Raw genomic sequence first — 18,266 nt, forward strand, 5'->3', positions numbered from 1 at the left:
CTCAGCCTCCTAAACCCCTGGCACCTACCCACTTTAGCTGGAACAGAATGACTCTTCTCAGGTTTCCAGCCTCTCTTCAAGTAGGAAGTATAGAAAATCTCACAGGAAAGCCTTTTCTTATGAGCTTTCCAGGCAGATTTTCTGAATAAAGAGAGTCTTACACATTTCAGTTATTTATTAAGTTCTTCTGAGGAGCTTCCATCCCCAGCTTTAATAGAAGCCTTCAGACACAACATGTAATTACAGGATGAAAATCTGCTAAACCCTACAACCACTTCAGTAAACTCTGTAAGAGTGTAGGAAATATAGTGAAAGTCTGGACCCTCTTCTCCTTTTTGTGAAGAGAAATCTTCATTTAAGCAGCAATGGCAGATAATTGCAGCACTTACATGACAGAGCAGAAAAGGGTAAAATGATGAAATTGGGCAGCTCAGCAAATAAATATTAAATTGCACTATTTTCCTCACTTTGGGGCAGTTGTGCAAAGACACAGAGCAGGTTCCTGCTCTTACTGGATCCTGCTCTTACTCTGCATCTTTTACCTCTGTCTCAAATGGGTGGAACCTACTCAAAGAAATGAGTCCAACTGCCTCCTCTTCGAAGAAAATTAAAGCACAGGAGATAAAAGGAAAGGAATCCCTGCTGTCTTTCCAAGTCATGCTTTTCTTCCACTCATTTGGATCTGGGGGAGCTTCCCCACACTGAGTGGCTTCCCCCAGCAGAGGTGAGGCACATCTACCTCCACCAGTGGTCCCAAGCCCTGTGCTAAGGGAATTGCAGCCACCAAAAGAAGCAGTGGGTCCACTGATAAAGTGATGAGCAAAGCAATTTAAGCATTTAAATCTTGCTTTGGGTGAGAACAGAGGGAAAGACAGGAATGGCTGAGCAGAGAAAGGGCCAAGTGACCACTCCTCACCCTCCTGCCCCCAAGTCACAGCACATTTAATGCCACCAACACACAGCCCTGAGGTAAAAGCTGTGCAGGAAAGAAGTCAACAGTGATTATTTACTCACTAGCTGAAGAGGTAATTTGTGCTATATTGTGGAAAGTTTTAGGTTTCCTGATGCATGGGAGGCAAAAAGCCCCTAAATTAGGACGCATGGGTTGGCACCTTCAATGGAGAGAAGGTGTATGGTGTTTAGCCTCACTTTCTTTCATGGGGCTGCAGTGCTTAACTGTGCTTAATCCTTTTTAATGAACACTTTGCTGATGCAAATCAGCCCACAGCTGTCTGTTCAAAGGAAAATACAGAAAAATCTTTTGAGAGACTGTGACTCTGTAAGATAGACTTGACTTAACTAAAGAGTGCCAACACAAAGGTGAGTGAAAAATAACTGCAAGTTAAAAATACACTTCTAGGAGGATGTTTCAGAGGAGAATGTTTTCTGAACTGGTGAATTTTTCATTTCATAGTTATGAAACGAATAATAATTTGATTCTACTCTTTTCTCCAAAAATAGTTCAGAACAGAGAAATACTAGCACTGTTTTCAAACAGGGCTTTCCTGTACTTTAAACCTACTTTCTTTCGAAAGGCAGGAAAGAGCACAAAGTAACACTGGCTGTTTTGCCAGTTGGAAAACATTTAGAAAGTGTGAGAATGTGAAGGGGGGAGGAAATCACATCCTACAGCTTTGTCACCATTTTTCAGCTGGAAAAATATTGGAAAGCAGAAAGATGTTTCTTTTTTCATACATCCTTAGTTTGTAGAATGATTCCATAGGAAGACCATTGTCTCCCAGGAAAGATATTCAACCCAGGAAAATCAAGAATTTTCAAGCACTCTCTAATCACACACCTCTGCAATATTTCTACTCACTGACTGATACACAGGACATTTGTCAGGCTGGATATTCACTCCTAACGATAATATGTTACTACAAATGCAGTGCCCAGATAGATCCTTCTGAGCATAATAATTTTCCATTTTTTTGCAGTGAGTGATTTTTTTTAAAAGAGTTTTAAATACACAGTTACATAGAAACACAAGACAAGCATTTCTTTCTTAAGACTCTACTCACTTAGGAAATATTTCAAATGTTTTCAAGAGCAGGATAATAAGGAGCACATACAACAACAGCAAATTTAGAACTTGAATCATTACTCAGTGACTTTTCCAGCTCAATTTGCCATCTCTAATAATTCTTACGTTTCTTTTTTCAATACTTTGAAAAGTTTGTTGGATGGCTTAATCAATCAAAACTATCACATTGCATAAAAATTTGATTTCCTTAAACTGGTGACCTTCCCCCCATCATTCAGCTTTGCTGGATGACCCTTCCCACTCTCACTGGAAGTTACTGCAATCAGACAGTATTTGGGGTATTCACATATCCTTTTGCCCAAGCCACCTTTTGCAAATCATTGCACAAGGTGCCGTGCTTTCCCCTTGCTCCACCAGAGGCTATTGCTTAAAAGATCCAGTTCCTGTAAAAACAATCATAGGTCAACGCTGAAAGAGTGATGGAAAGACCCATTTCAGTCATGTGTTTTTTGGCACGGAACCACTGCGAGTGCATAATCTGTATAAATGTTAGCTTTCTAAATAAACAGAACCTCTGGTTGCATGAAAGCAGAGAATAAAGTTGAAACTTGTTCCTCTCATTAAGCAGCGTTTCAAAACCAGGGCTTGTTTTGTTCTAAACACCCGTCAGTCCTGACAGATGATAATAAACAAATAGGAACAATAGCAACAAAGCCAACACAGCTACCCTGGACACTTTACTGTGTTCCTTTTCTCAAGTATGGAAGTGTTTTGCCCACTATATAACATGGAGTGGGAATGCAAAAGTCTTTCGGGCTCATATCCATACAGCTATTCTGTTTTGGGATGTTGTGGTGGTGTCAGCAGAGCCGTGCCCCCGGGGCAACCCTGTGGGCAGTGCCTTGATTCCATCTGTCCATGCTCGTGGGATGTTGGTGATGTAAACTTCCCACTTGGGACCTGTGAAGGTTATATGGAAACAGTCAGCTGCTGACAGCAGTCACTGTTCAATACTCTGTCCAGTTTTGACTCATTTCCAAACTGCAATGCTCTAAGCAGGAATTCTTTCACTTGGTGTTGCTGTTGCAACTCACCATGAAGTCACTGATATATGTAAGAGTTTGGGGATTTTTTTCAGCATAACCAGGACAGTAGTAGAGTTCTGTTTATGTGCTTAAAATAGCCTGGAAAGTAAAGGGGAAAAAAATAAAATTGATCCATCTGAAGCAATTATAAAAAAAGAGTCTCCAAATAGTGCACTGAGGTATTTTTGAAAGATATGAGAAAGTAGTGTTTTCTGTACACTATGCTGTAAATACCTTAAAAATCCATCCTTCCCTAGCCATACGTTAAGGAAGGCAAAGCAATGCAGACAAAAAGATACAGAAGTGGACAACAGTTGTCAATGTTAAAATGTGGCTTGTCTGTGGGCTCTGTTCCACCTCCTCCCCCTGTTTTCTTAATGCTCATAGGTGACCTTGCACAACACAGGCCAACATTTATAGGACAAATTAACTTTTTACTAGCTTTCTAAAATTTAAATCAGAATTAATTAAATGCTTTCATTGGTCAATATGTAAGTAGTTGATAAAGTATATCCCTAATACAGACTAATACATGGATACACAGGGTACACAGGGTTTACTTCTTTTCCCACACCTACAGCAATATTTGCCATCCATCTCTTCCCAGGACTGCCAGTGATCACTCACATGCTGCCTTTCTGGGAAAGCCAGAACAAGGAAAATAAGCACATCTTATAGCTGAGAGTGGACACCTCACATCACAGATAACGTAGGGATTGCTGAAGATGTGATTTCTGAGCAGTTAGAGTCATGCTGGTTCTGGAGGAGGAGGAATTTTGGTTCTAATGTAGGTGAGTTTTAAGTCACTCAGCAATTTGTCTGAGGCAAAGGTACAATACATAGCTTTCATTTTTTAAAAAAGCACTAAGATGATTTACTGCTTGTCACATAACACTAAAACATGGTTTACACAGGTCATTTTAAAATCACTTTCTTCTTTGACTGGGCTGCACGGTGGTGGCAGGACCATGAATCTTATATCGTGAGTGTATATTAATTTTCTTCCAGGTGTGTAAAGGCATTAGATTGAATTAAAAAAAAAACAAAGAAAAAAAACCCAACCAACCAAAAATAAAAACATGAAATAAAATAAAAATAAAATAAAAAAATACACCTTGTTCACTCAAAACCCCTTGCAAATGACTACAGTAAATTTTCTGGCACTTCAGCATGATTGACATGCGAGAGTCATGTTCTGGCACAGATATGTCCTGATGAAGTTATCCTTTTAGTGGTCACAGAAGGTCATCTTTTATGTCTTTACTCCTTTGTAAAAAAGGTCTTAGGTAGTTCTCCTCCCACTTTCATGTCTACACATGATTTCATAGCTTATTAACAATTTGGTGGCTTTCGCTGTGTTGTGTTTTTTTTTTTTTCTTTTTTTGTTGGCTGCCACCTTGGCTTTGCCAAAGTCTGTCTTGATCTGCAAGTGTGAAAGAAGGTCTTGGGCTGGGGCAGAACGTGACCCGTCATCTCTCCTTGTCTCACCGAAGATGTGCAGAAAGAAAGGGATAAGGATTAGCAGACACAGCCTGTTGCTCTGCTCCCATTCAGAGCTCAGAGACAGCAGATCTGTGGCGTGCACTGATCACTGATTTTAGCACTACCAAGCCCATAATCCCCCCTTAGTGCTCTCCAGCAGAAGCGACGTTTGAGTAGCTCATCTCTGTCTCACCCAGCAGAGGCCCTTTGGACAGGAGAGCTGCATGAGCTTCCCTTTCCTAGGAAAAAGGAATTTTGCTCTCTTCCAGAGGCAGATAAACACAAATCAGTGTTCCCATAAAGTCTCTTATGTCTGCTCAGAAGAGTAAAAAAAAGCAGGGAGAACTACACCTTTGCTGAACACCTAAAACAGTGTAGTTAAGCATTTTTTAGCTCAAGTCTGTGTCATTCATTTGGCAAACAAAGCCTTCATGTATTACTTAAATTCCCAGAAAACTATACTGTATGCAAGATATAACTGTTTGAGTGTGTTTTAATGGTCACTTGATCTTATTATAAATTAGACCACTAAATACCCTACTATCTTGATAGTGTTTCTTGTCTCTTCCTCATTTTGAAAATCAAATTTTTTGAAATGCCAAAAATCTCTAAAGGCATTTCTGACATTTCAGAAAATATGCTGAGGCTCTTGTCAGCATGGAAAACTGCCTGAATATCATTAATAAAACGTAATTAAACATAATTTTCTCTGAATTATGTCATATTTTTCATTTTTTGAAGTACAAAAGATATGTAGATGAAAACACTCAATTCTATAGATGACTCGAAAGTTCAGAATTGCCCTGGAGATCTTTGTGTCAGCCAAAGCAGATGCTGCGATAAAATTACACATACAAATACTTTAGCAGGTTGTTCCTAAAACTAGAATCCTGTTTATTGGAAACTCCCTACCTTTGGCAATTCTCATCAGTTGCTATAATAAATACTCCATTTTTTTCAGGCACAGTGTTCGTTTAACAGAAGCTCTGGAAGTGTTTGTGAATTTTTTGCATTGTCTTCCAGCAGTCCCCAAACTAAACAGTACTCATAAATCCATCCTTTATCCTTGTTTAGTTATTAAATGTTTCTGTTGGATCTGTTTCAGAGACATTTGAACTTTTCAGATGGCAATTTAGTAATTTGTAACAAGTCTTAAGTGAACTACATCCACTTTGTTAAGGGGTTTCAATAACCTTTAAGCCCTCATGATACAATGGAATTGCAACTCTAAAAATCCTTAAAACATGACTTAAAAATACTCAACTTTTCTTATGCAACACGTGAACACTTTCTGGCATTTTGGATGCCTTGACTCTGTCTTGATTTTGTTTAGAAACTGAATTATATATATGTATACAGAATATGTATTATGCATTCTGTGTGTAGATCTTACAGATCTTATGGCATACAGAATATACTATCATCACATACAATATGAAATATAATTAAAATATGTGTAGAAATACATGCACTTAAACTGGAAGGGGGACAATTGTGGAACAAAAACTGCAAGGCAAGTGGCCAAGCACATTTGTGAAACTATAATTTAAAATTAATTTAAAATATAGTCTTTCATTTTATTGGGTTTTAGTAGGTCATCTAGATATTTAGACCTATTTGAAAAAGCAGCTGTGTGGTATTTTCGTGTTAAAATCTCTGTATGTCTATAATGTTTTCCTTCGTGCCATTATTTCTCACTGACAGGTAAGGGGAGGTTTTGACACTGTTAATATAACATAGGGTGTTAATCTTATAATCGCCCTGTCAGCACTTGGTGTCAGGGTGTTAATGGCCACCTTTCAGCCACTCAGCCTCGCCTGCCAATAAAAACAGTCCCGGCACCTCTCCAACCAGCAGCTCTGCAGCTACTCTGCTTTTCCCCCAAAGAATAAACAGAAAATTTCACTAGCCATGTGGCTGCAAAGATGCTCCTTTCTCCTTACTCATTTCCTTTTCCTTCTCTGCACCCATTGGCAGGAAAAGTGACTTTGACACTGAGCCCTTCTAATGTACCTTGCATGCTTTTTTTTTATTTTAAAATATACGAATTAATTTTCAAGTTTTAAATAAACATAACACCTTGGACAGGATAAAAGAAGAATTTTTTATCAGTGAGAAGCACAATTATTTGCCACAGCTCTTTGCTATTAAGTGTAACTCAAACACAAATGCTGTATTTCTGTAATTTCTCAACGGTTGCAATAAGTCTGTATTTTTCTCTCTGCACAGGAGAGGGGCTTTTCCAACTTCCTGGCAGAAGGAGTTTCACAATTCCAGATGACTTACTTTATGTGCCTAGAGGAACTTTATTACACAAATAACAAAGGGAGACAAAGAGAGGAAGAGGGAGAGAGCACACACTCAAAATAATAAACAAAGAATAATAAACATTCCTGCAGTTATCCGTAGGGATTCCAGATGCTGCTCCATCCCTCCACAAGGACTGCCTGCCTCTCCTTCAGACTTCTTCTCTGAAAATCTCGCTCTCAATCTGGTGAAACCCCAGGAGCTTTTGAGCACAGCGAGACTGTGAGTAATCGCCACATGTGCTCAGTTGCTCTCTGAAAGGCTGTTCTGCCACAACCCCAATCCATACAAAAAGAATTGATCTGTGATATTATGGATCATTCCAGGGTGGATTTCAAGTTCCTTCAAAGAGCTCATTGCCCTAAAGCTGTGGTCCTTGTGGCCTGATGTATTCTGATGATGAATTTCCTCCCCATCCTGCTTCCCATATGGCTTCCGCTGTTGGTATTCAGGGTCTAAATCACAAATCCTACATTAAATACAGGTGTAAATACCTTTCAGTAATGTGTGGGGAGGCCAGAGCTGTGATGAAACCCCAGAGTGAAGCCAGTTTGCTGCTCTTACTATCTTGTTGGGTTTGGATTTTTACTTAAATGCTTATAGGTTTCCTCTAATCAAAGTGACATGGCTGATTGGCCGGGGCTGGTTCCAGCATCATGTGCTATCCATCTGGATTTTATAGGCATTGCGTTTTCCCAGCTGAAAAGAAACAGACGTACGGCCCAGCTAATTAGAACTCAGTCCCAAAAAAAGTAACAGTTTGTTCCTAGAGAAAAATTTGTTTCTCATGTGGGATTTTAATGCAGACCAAAAAAAGTAGCAAAGCATAAACAATCGCCAGTTTCCATGTCATACCAAGCCAAAGATGCAGTCAAAATTATTTCTGTATTAAAAAATGCCAGGATTTACTTAGTCTTTGCTTGCTATATTTTATAGTAAGCATGAATGCTGGGATTCCTATTATCTTGGATGCACAAAGATACTCATTATATCACTACATAAAGAATGGTGGGGGTTTTCCACATTCCTTCCATAGTATTTCACATGCTTTGCAGCAGCAAAATAAATGTGAAAGGTCAGACACCTAAAACAGATCAAGATATTCTTTATCTTGTTACAATCAGGCATTAATATATAAAATTTTTGGAAAGAAGATAATGGAATTGGATTCTAAATGTAAGGGGATATTAGAAGGTGTATCACCAACTTCAAGAAAAGCCCAAGCAGTCAAGCATCGTCCTCTGAGGTCATCACCTCATCCAAGCCACAATGGCTACTGCCAGTCCATTTAAATATTTATTTGAGGTTTTAATATTATCCAGCATATCATGTCTCAATTCTGCAGGATTACTCATTGCCGATATTGTAAATATTTGTGGAATTGCAGCTAAATCAAAGGGAAGGTTTAAGTGGCACTTTTATATGTATTATATACTTCAAAATACCTGCACTACCAGGGAGTATTCATTCATATAGAATGAATTTGGAAGTGGAGGTCTATCACTACTTAAAGTGAGTTACTAGTTTATCCCATACTGTTTCCCTTTTTATTTTACCTCTTATCAGGCACTCATAAAAATACCTGTACTTGGCCAGAAGAGAGAAACGTTACCATCTGCAACAAAACCATAGTTTGTTCTGTAGTTTTTGTGGTCAGCAGTTTGGAGAGTGAACATAGATTCAAATTTGGACATATGCAGAGATGTGTATGGAATTATGTGTCCAGAAACGTGAGGGAGAGGGGAAAGGAAGAGAAAGAACAGCCCTTCCACCTGCAAATCCCAGAGCAGTCTAAATTGGTCACTTCACCCAGGTCTGCCTGCCAGGCAATTTTCACATCCCAGTCATTAGCTGTGCAGGAATTTCAGAGTTTCACATGTTGGGAAGTCTGAGCAGGTCACTATAGTTTAAAACAAAGAGGTCCAAGACTCCTATCCAAACAGCTGTGCTTCATATTTGAATTTTAGCCTTGTGGACTGTGAAAACCTCAGACCCCTTGGTCCCCAAGGAAGTCTTGCATAAGCTTTGTTCTCAGTTAGTGGAGCACAGAGAAAGTAAAAGGTCCAGACTTCAGCTGACCTTGGAACAGTGAGAGTAAGTGGTCAAGTCCCTCTCTTATATCTGTGTATATTTAACTCCTGTTAACAGTAATGGGACTAACATCTGCATGGTGAGGATCAGCTATAACCCTAAAGTAAGCAAATTAGGGGAAGCCAAGAACAATCAAACTTTATTACATTTTAGAATTTTGCCAAAACAATAGTTATTCCAGAATTATTTTATAGGTTAAGCAAACCTCTCCATCTGCAGTGGGATTTCATCTTCCCAGTAGAACTTGGTTATTTACCAGCTTTTCAGTGGTTTAGCTTTGATAAGCAAAGCAAGTCTCCAAGAACTCTTACGCAAAAAGGAAGCAGCTGCTTGCAGAGATGAGACACAATGGTAAAGGAAACCTCCTGGGAACATTCTGACAGGCACAGTGCTTACAGACTGCAGAGATGTGAGAAGGAGGGAATGCTCTTCAGTTTTGTGAGCTCTTCTTCTTGGTGGGAAAGTGGTTTTGGGAGAGTGGGAAATTCATATGAACTCGATTTGGTATTTCTGAGGACAGAAGTTCTTTATTGACAGCCTGGGTGGTGCTAACATCAATGTGTCCCTTTGCACTTCATTGCTGGCTTACAGAGAATACTTGGGAAGAGCCAAGTTCACCCTTCTTGTCTTTAAACCCTCGGTTGTCCCTCAACCTTTGGCTAGCAGTTATTTTTGAGGAAGATTTTGGAGATGCTGATATTTTGTCAGTCAAATTTGGACTGAGGCCACTGAAGCAATTTTCACAAACTACCACTGGATGCAGCACTCAGCTGGTCACAGTTTTCAGTTGCCACCACCCTGCCTTTGACCAAATTGGCTTAATGGGGGGGCTGAACCCTTCAGTGTTAGCCGAGGGATTCAGCCACAAGATGATTAATAGAGAGTGCACAGTCAATTCCCTCGTGGCTCTACAAAAACTGTAGCCAGACCTTCAACAGCCCATCAATAACATTTTGAGCCATCCAGTCTGTAATTCCCCAAAGAGATTGTCAACACCAGTGTAAGAAACACGGGGGGCAGAGTGGAATTTGTGCACTTGACTGAGTTACTGCTTTGAGACCTGCGGGCTTCAGCAGACTTACATGCAGGACCTTGCGGGATGGCAGAAGAAAGCTGTCTTCTGTTTCTCTGACAGAAAGGTGCTTGTAAGGAGGAGGATATGCAACCCAATAAAGACCTACAGCAATAAAAAATGAAAGGAAAACTGACTGTTTCTTAGAGACTGCGTGGCTGGGCACAAAGTTCCAAAACCATATGAAACTCACCCCATTTACATATGAACTTAAGACAGAAGAAGAACCCACCATAAAAGAGAACAACTGTGTGGCCTCAGTAAAGCCAATCAAGTGCCTGCTGTACATCCAATGGCGTGGCAGAAGACACAAACATGTTCAACAGGTATGTATGGCAGCTCTGGGAAAATGGAAAGCCCAACAGTTATCTTCTGAAAAGACACTCCACGTGATTATTGGGCACTTAATTTTCCCTGATTGTATCAATTTATCTGTTATTCAGACCTTAGATGGGAAAGTGGATTACAGCTAGTTCTATTTCTATATCTAGTAAGGAAACAAACCAAAGAAAGTACCAGTACAAAGTGTATCCTGCATATTTCAGGCGAGCACTGGCTGGCCCTGCTTGTGACATAGCCTCCCTCTGGCAATCCATTTGGTAGAAAATATGTATAAAAATAAATTATTTGATTGAAAAAACCATGGTGGAGATGATTCATCCATCAAGGATGCTGAAACATCTCAAAGAAATAGCAGTTTGGTTGGCATATCTAGACACACACAGTCCTTGGTGATGTTCTTAAAGGCTTTTAAAATTAATTTGTTTCTTTAAGAAGAGAATAAAGTCTTCTGAGATTATGACTTGGAGAAGGTGGAACTATTTCCAGGTTTGGCAAGCTCTGTAATAATAAAAAGGTCAGTCATTCCCTCTTCTTCCCACTCTTCTTCCCGCTGTTCTTCCTGACATCCTGACACTCTTCTGTTTTACTGGTTTGGTCATGCTTCTGAAACAAATGCTAACAAGGTAATAGTCATAATTTTCCAGGAATTTGGAATAATTTCTGCTGTTGGGTTTGTCCCCATAAACACTTTTTTGTGCGGAATTGATCATTTTAACTCATGTTGTAGTTTTAATGCATGGTTGTGAGGCCGTTAATTCCAACATTAATAAATGGTTTTCCAAAAAGCGTGTATATGTAAGGAAACAGAAATGTCATTATTTCTCCAGTGTCAATGAGAATGGAACCAAACACACCTGAATTTTTGTGAATTCTCATATTTAATCCATTCAATTTAATTACAGGATCATAGAGCTTTTAAAAAATACTCAGTCTCCTCTGGCTCTGGCACTCTCTATCTGCTAATTCTTCTAAAATTGGCTTTTATGTGCTGAATAATCAGCCTTTTGTTTTCACTGCTTACATGCCATGTTATGAAAAATCTCTAAACACTTCTCACTAATTATTAAAATGCCACCATTGATTATAATGAAATATTTATTTAATTTATACCACCAACTTTTTTTCCACTTAATTCAAGATTGCCCAACACCTTTGTACTGTAGCTTCCTGGACAGTTAAATAATAGATTAAGCTTCATTTTGGAATAACAGAAAACATAGCTTTAAATTATTTAAATTGTTGGCTCTTCAGAGCAATGGATTTTCCCATTATGAGTTTGCTCAGTGTCTCAAACAATGTCATGAGCAATTTTGACCAAAACAACTACATGTTTTAAATAATAGAACACACACAGAGTGCAACATCACAGTAGTTTCTAAATCACACTTTCAAAGGCATTGATGCATCCTGAATGGTACCAATGATAAACTGGTATTTCGAAGAAGTCAAAAACTTTCTCCAGTGCAGAGAAGCTGATCAGCATGGAGAAAAGAGTGATCATGGAAAAACTGAATGCTTCTACAGAGAAACTTGGTAAATAAGTTCCTGCCTGGTTTTCTTCCTTCATTTACAAACAAGACTAGTTTCCAAATGCAGCTAAACTGAGATTACAGAGCTGCTTTTAGTTTGTGTGACTAACAGAGGGGAAACTATCTCTTACCACAAGTTGAAAAGCATTGGAAAAATAATGATGGACCTATTATTCTAAAGGATACAAAAACTGGCCTGAGAAGAGTAGTCATTTCGGACTGACCACCAGCATGCACACTGGTATTTTCCTTTTCTGTTTACCATATTTATATAAATATTCACCAAGTGTTTATTTGTAAGACTTCAGCTGGCACTTCCTGTACACCCTAAAATTTCATCAGCTTCAGTGGGTGTGTTCCAGGATGCCAGCTCAGGCCTAAGGTCTTGAATTATGCATTGCATATTTTTTCCTATCTGAATGAAAGCCTGTTAGTCTACTTCCCCATCTAAGCATCAGGCCTCTGGTGAATATTTATATTGGAAGTCAAAATCCTCAATCAAAGGAGAGTTTCAAAAAAGATGAGGCTGCTTTGGAAATTCTGGTCTCGGTGACACGACAATCCAGAACTTCCCTGCAGTTTTGAAGCTCACATAACAAACATAACACAATGAAGTCTGAATCAAAGCAAGTAGCCAAAGTTAGTAGCAGTGTTTTCCTTCCCATAATTTCTGCCAGTCTCACTGTTTATTACAAACTTTTACAAATTATATGTTAACATAAACCCAAGCTAAGTCCTTGTCTGGAATAAACTCTTGTAGTACTAGTATGAAGTTGTCTAAAAATATAGCTCGGAAAAGAGTATTACTTGAAATAGAGTCATTTCAAGGGTAATTTAGGTTGCTATGTCTTCAACACACAGAGAAATCTGTGATTGCTGAGCAGATTAGGTTTCTGGCTATTCTTTAATCTGTTTATATTTTCTAATACAGCCTTTGGAAATACTGTTAAAGATGGGTTGAGGATTAAGTTTATTAGTGTGGCTTATTTCTTGGTAGGAGATGGATAAGGCCATTATGATTTGATCACTTTATAGTATTTACAAATCCTGCGCCCACAAATGTGTCTCTAGTACCAGATAAATAGAAAACCAGTCCCAGACTCTGAAACCAGGTACAGAGAGGAGCACTGAAAGCCAGAGAGTTGTGGCCAGAGAGGTCCCTGCAGATGACGGGGAGCTACCACACAGGTCTTGTTTCTACATGTTATTCTGCCTTCTAAAGGACATTTGAGAGGAAAGGACTTCAGAGGCCTTTGAGGCTGTTCCCTCATGTCAGATACTGCTGTATCACAGACCTTTTCATTAAAAGCAATGGAGGTTTTCCATCCGGCCTCTGCAGTTCTTGAGTGATTGTCAGTCTTCAAAAAGTGGCATCATCTTCTGCTTTTAGATAAGTTTATAGCATTTTTTAAATTTATGGTGTCATCAAATCCTGTTCCTTCCCCACTGGTGGTTCTCAGAGAAGGTACCATCAAAACGAAAATGTTTATTGTGGAAATACTGCTCTTATTCCTCTACCAGAGTTGATCATAATGAGGCCTTTTGATTAAAGCTTTTCAAAACACTGAGTTGGAAACAACTTCCATATTTATTGTTACTTGAAAGTCTTCCTGCAGCATCTTCTCTGACCTTTCAGTCACCCTAACAAAAACCATGAGCATGTGAATGCAAAACGTGATATATCCCTGACAATTTCCATGCTCTGTCTCTCTTCACAGCTAAGACATTGAAGAAATTAAAAAAAATAAAACAAAGTAGTTGACATTTATTGAAGGGAAGAGGTTATGGAATTATGTCAAACAGAACACTGCAGCAGAATAAAGCATGACAGTAAGTTTAACTCTTTCTAGAGTTTTATTGCTCATTGTAATTATTAACATCTCTAGTTGGAACAGCATTTGGATATCATTAAAATAACTGCAAATGGTTTTGGCCTCTCCTTAAGCATCTTATTTAGACACCTTTTTTTTTGTCACTTAGCTCACTAATGCATCATTTTTATCATAGAGTTACATCCATTAAACAGTTTAGCACATCCAGTGTCCTGTTCAGCTGCAAATAAAACTGTACAGATTTATCACTATATTGCAAATGACTTGGAATAAATGGTTGTGAACTGTATCTTCACTTACCAATGTATTCTCAATAACCAGACTCCAAGTTCACACTATGAACCTGAACCTTCCAGAACTGAAGTCAGTCTCAGATGAAGCTTTGCCTTCATGTGGGTGCTTGAGTTGCAACATCCCCTCAAAATTTTTATGGTCATGGAGCAACAAGAGGAGGAGACAGGGACTCAAACTGAAATGAAGTCTGCACCCTGAATAATCTGTTTTGCCACTGAAACAGGCTAGAAGCATTCACCCAGGTACACAGCATATCTAAATTTTTGAGAAAGCAACAACCAGTTGAGAGGTAGGAATGAGAAGCTGGGAGCAACACCTTCTTAAACTACTCTTCTAGATCCACATCTGACTGCAAGTTCACCAAGGCTCTTGCAGTGCTGGCTAATTACTTTTTCCAAAGCCAAGAACTTCATCTGTCAGGGTTTTTTTCATATCATTTTTCTAGAAGTCCTAAGTCATGTTAAATTGATTTCATCTTTAATGCAGCCAAATAACTAAATTACTTCCTTTTGCAGAGTTTGCCAAATAGTCTTCCAAAGCAGACAAAGACTCTCTGAATTATAGATAAGGCCACTTAGCAAACAATACATTTCAGCACATACTACAAATATGGTCCCAATGGATCATTTTTGTTGTTGAACACAACAGTTGTGATTAATAAATTGCATCTTCATAGAATAGTTTTGAAGATAACGACAAATGAGCAAAACAAAATGTTGACAAAAGACAGTATTTTTTCCCCTGTTTACATGGGGACAGGAATTCGAGGAAAGAATTTTTGCCTCTGCCCTATAGAATAACACCAGGAAATCTGCGTGGCAGGATCTTTGTGATCTTTTTCAGATTGTTCCTCCATGAATATTTCCTCCCATAGAAGGTAAGCGGCAGAAAGATCAGGTTGGAATAACTCTTTTAAGCATTCTCTGGGCAGGAGTGCTACTTGCTTTTAGGGGTTGGGTTTCTTGTTTTGTTTTGATTTTTTTAAGTTTAATGCATAAGTGAGAAGACCAAGCAGATTTAATGAGCAGTTTCTGTGCCCTCGGGGGAACACAGATCTGCATGACCTACTCAGTGACTTCCAGTCTTTGTCAATAGGGCTGAAAAGTCATTGTTTTGTGATCATTGTCTTAAAAATGTTAAACTGAATGAAGTGAAGGTTTTCTGCCAGCTTGAACCTAAAACTGAAGAGTCCAACAGTTTGGGTCTGGAAGAAAATACATCTGCTTAGCATTTGGTTTTCCTGCTGGAAATATTGCAGATTCTTCCAGGGCAACGTTCCGCAGACATCCGTAGCCTGTCATAAACAGGGTGCGCCTCCAGCCACATGCTCACAGAAACATTAAACTATTTACTCTGTCATGAAATAACAGGAGAGTGCTACCTCTCCATGTGATATGTGCTTGGTTGAGCAGCAATTCCTCACTCTGCTGGGTGGTTACAGTTCAACTCGCTGCAGGGATAGACAAAACAATCTCTGCCATTTTGCACATGTGGCTTTCTCTGTGCTTCCCTTAAGTATGCAGAGTAAAGCATTTTGCTAAGTTTACCTTTTTCCTTTTATTCATCTTAATAAAGCTTTTTGCCTCATGCAATGGCATCTTCCATGATTTTTCAGAACTTACAAAAACAGCTCTGGAAAGGCAGAAGTACTTACTGTTATTTTTTTCTATATACTGAGACAGTTTACTTTGTGGTATACATGAAGAAATATTATACTTATACGTTTCTGGCTGGATATTCTGTTTCCATATTTATGTGACTCTGTTTGAATACTGATTGCACTGGTTTACTTGATTGGCACAGTAAGCCTGGCAGTTTATGACTATCAGGTACCAGCCTCTCCTGCTGAAGCACTTTTCTGCATAAGTATTTGTTGCACCTGGAGCATTTGTTTCCTCAGCCAAGGAATTTCTAGATATCAAATTAATTGATCAGTCACACTCTCCTCTCCATTCCTCAAAATATGCAATATATACTAAGTTTTAAAATTCAGTAAAAAAAAAAACCTGGAAGACAGATAAATGTGTTTTCAAGCTAAAGCAGAATGGCTTTTGAAAGCAGGTCCACAGGTGAATGCTTTAAATATTGGGCTGGGATTTCCTTTAGCCAATTTGGAGATGTTTAATTGAAAGAGCAGATTCACAGTGGAGAAACCCAAGTAGAGTCAAATGCCTTACTCAGGGATACAGCTGACACCTTGCTGCTTTTCTCTGGAAGAGTTCAGCCCGCTGCTCTCCAGTGACATTACTCTGAGCTGACTTAGCTCTTCCCCTCCATTCGTTAAGGAAGAGATGTCCCTAATCCTGGAGCAAGAATTCCTGCTAGCTGGCAGGATGCCTTGAAGTTAGGTGTTGTGCTAGCCAGCATTGTGCTCTCTTCAGATTTAGCCTTGTACTTCTTCCATCCCCTCAAATATTAACTGATTAAATAGTAGTTAATTAGAATTGGCTTACACTTAACATTCTTTAAGGTCATTTTAAGATATGAGGGTGCAGGTATGAATAACAACCAGCCCTATTCAGAAAAGAGGTGATTTCCACTGAAAACTCAATTAAGAATAGCCAATATGCTTAACATTTCTTAGCCTTTCCCCATGCTAACATTTTCTGAATAGCTATTATCCATGCCCAACACAGTTTCTTCTTTTTGTGCAGTAAATGTTCTATATTTTTATTTATGTTTGCTCTGTCACACTAGCAAAAGAATACTGCTGTTTTTTTTATATTCTTGTCTAAGATACATCATTTTAACAGAATAAAAATGTCTTATCAGGATATGGGACAAAAATCAAAATTTTATTTGAAAATGGTTTTATTTGAAATGGCTTAAAGTCTGTGAACATGTTTTAGATATGCAAAGGTTTTTTATGCATGACTTCATCATTTCCAGCTGAAAGCAACACTGTTATTGTGTGAAGTTTAAACACAAGCAATCAATGCCACACAAATTTCTCCAACTAACTTGGAAAATTCTTTACATCAGCATCACATCTGTAGTTCTATTTGTCTTTCACATGATGTATTTGAAAATTATTTTGACTTGTGAATAGCTTGAATTTTTCTGGAGCCTGAGTTTATCTTAAAATTCCTAGACTCTGATAATGTAATCAGGTGTATCCATCACAACCTTATCCACTTAAATAAAAAAAATTAGTTTACCAGTGTTCTTTGGAGTTTATCTTTCTTCTAATAAAGGATCTTTTGAGGGTGTAAAGACATTCAGTATAGTGCCTTGAGACAGGCAGTAAAAGCCTGAACTCCAAATATTTACCCCTTTTACTTCTCTTCATACAAGAAAAAATATCACAACGTGATGCTCTGCTTATGTCTGACTCAGGTGGCAGAATTACCTTTCAGAAGCCAAATACCTTCTTGAAATATTTCTTGGCATTTTTTTGTCTGATCAGTAATTACATACTTTCTGATAACAGGAGGAAATGTTTTGTTGTGTCTGAAGATAGCTGAGGTCTCAAATTCTTACAGTTTCCATAATCATTTCCTTCCTGTACTTGACTCCATTCCATTCCAAATCCAATTTTTTAGCAATGGAAGGACACGTCAACTTCTGGACAAACCCCACATGACTGTATATGGCATAATCTTATGAATGGAACAGAATGACAAGTATTTAGTCAGTCATTGAAACATTGACTGTGTAAAGCAAAATGTGAGACTTGCAACTTTTTTTACTGCTTCATAAACAACCCAGCTAAAAAACAACTCAGCACATAAAAATTTCTTGCAGATTATGCTTTTTTTTTTAATTATAATAATTCAGACCATACAGGTTTTTTTCCCAACATTAGAGACAAGGGATATAATATACAGTCTAGCATTTAGTATAGATAATTATGAGTATTTTGCATTCTTTTTCCTGCTCTTTTCCTAGAGTGTTATGAAAGTTTAGGGCTGTCACTTAGTGTATAACTTAGGCTACTAAATAAGTATTTTGTTTTCCATTAATGCCAAGCCTCTGAAGGTTCTTAGTGTACTTCTGAGCATCAGCTTTCTCTGACAGCTCATCTGTGCCTCTCTTTTCCAGGAATGTAACTTTTCAAGCATTCATGTTTTCATATCTTCACTTTAATCTCCTGTGCTTTAGTTGTAAAAATACAACAACATTGCCATTTCCACCAAACACTTTGGGAGTCATAGGCAAAGAAAATACGAGTGGAAAGGATGAATCACCAACTGGTGATCTTTCTTTTTCCACTTTCTGGCAAGAAATCCTCTTACTCAAACTGAGAAA

At 38.4% G+C, this 18,266-nt stretch overlaps 1 long non-coding RNA gene across 2 annotated transcripts in view; it reads right to left on the minus strand.

Moving 5' to 3' along the window:
• The window catches only part of LOC113970762, a 76,586-nt gene that overhangs the window by 16,623 nt on the left and 41,697 nt on the right, over positions 1-18,266 (minus strand). For both annotated transcript variants that reach the window (XR_003535320.1, XR_003535321.1), the window contains exon 2: positions 7,353-7,557. This is a non-coding gene — a long non-coding RNA (uncharacterized LOC113970762). The remainder of the gene's footprint in view (positions 1-7,352; positions 7,558-18,266) is intronic.

This window comes from Neopelma chrysocephalum, unplaced genomic scaffold (genome assembly GCF_003984885.1).
Source record: "Neopelma chrysocephalum unplaced genomic scaffold, ASM398488v2 Primary Assembly neopelma1_79, whole genome shotgun sequence".
In the NCBI taxonomy this organism is placed as follows: Eukaryota; Metazoa; Chordata; class Aves; order Passeriformes; family Pipridae; genus Neopelma; species Neopelma chrysocephalum.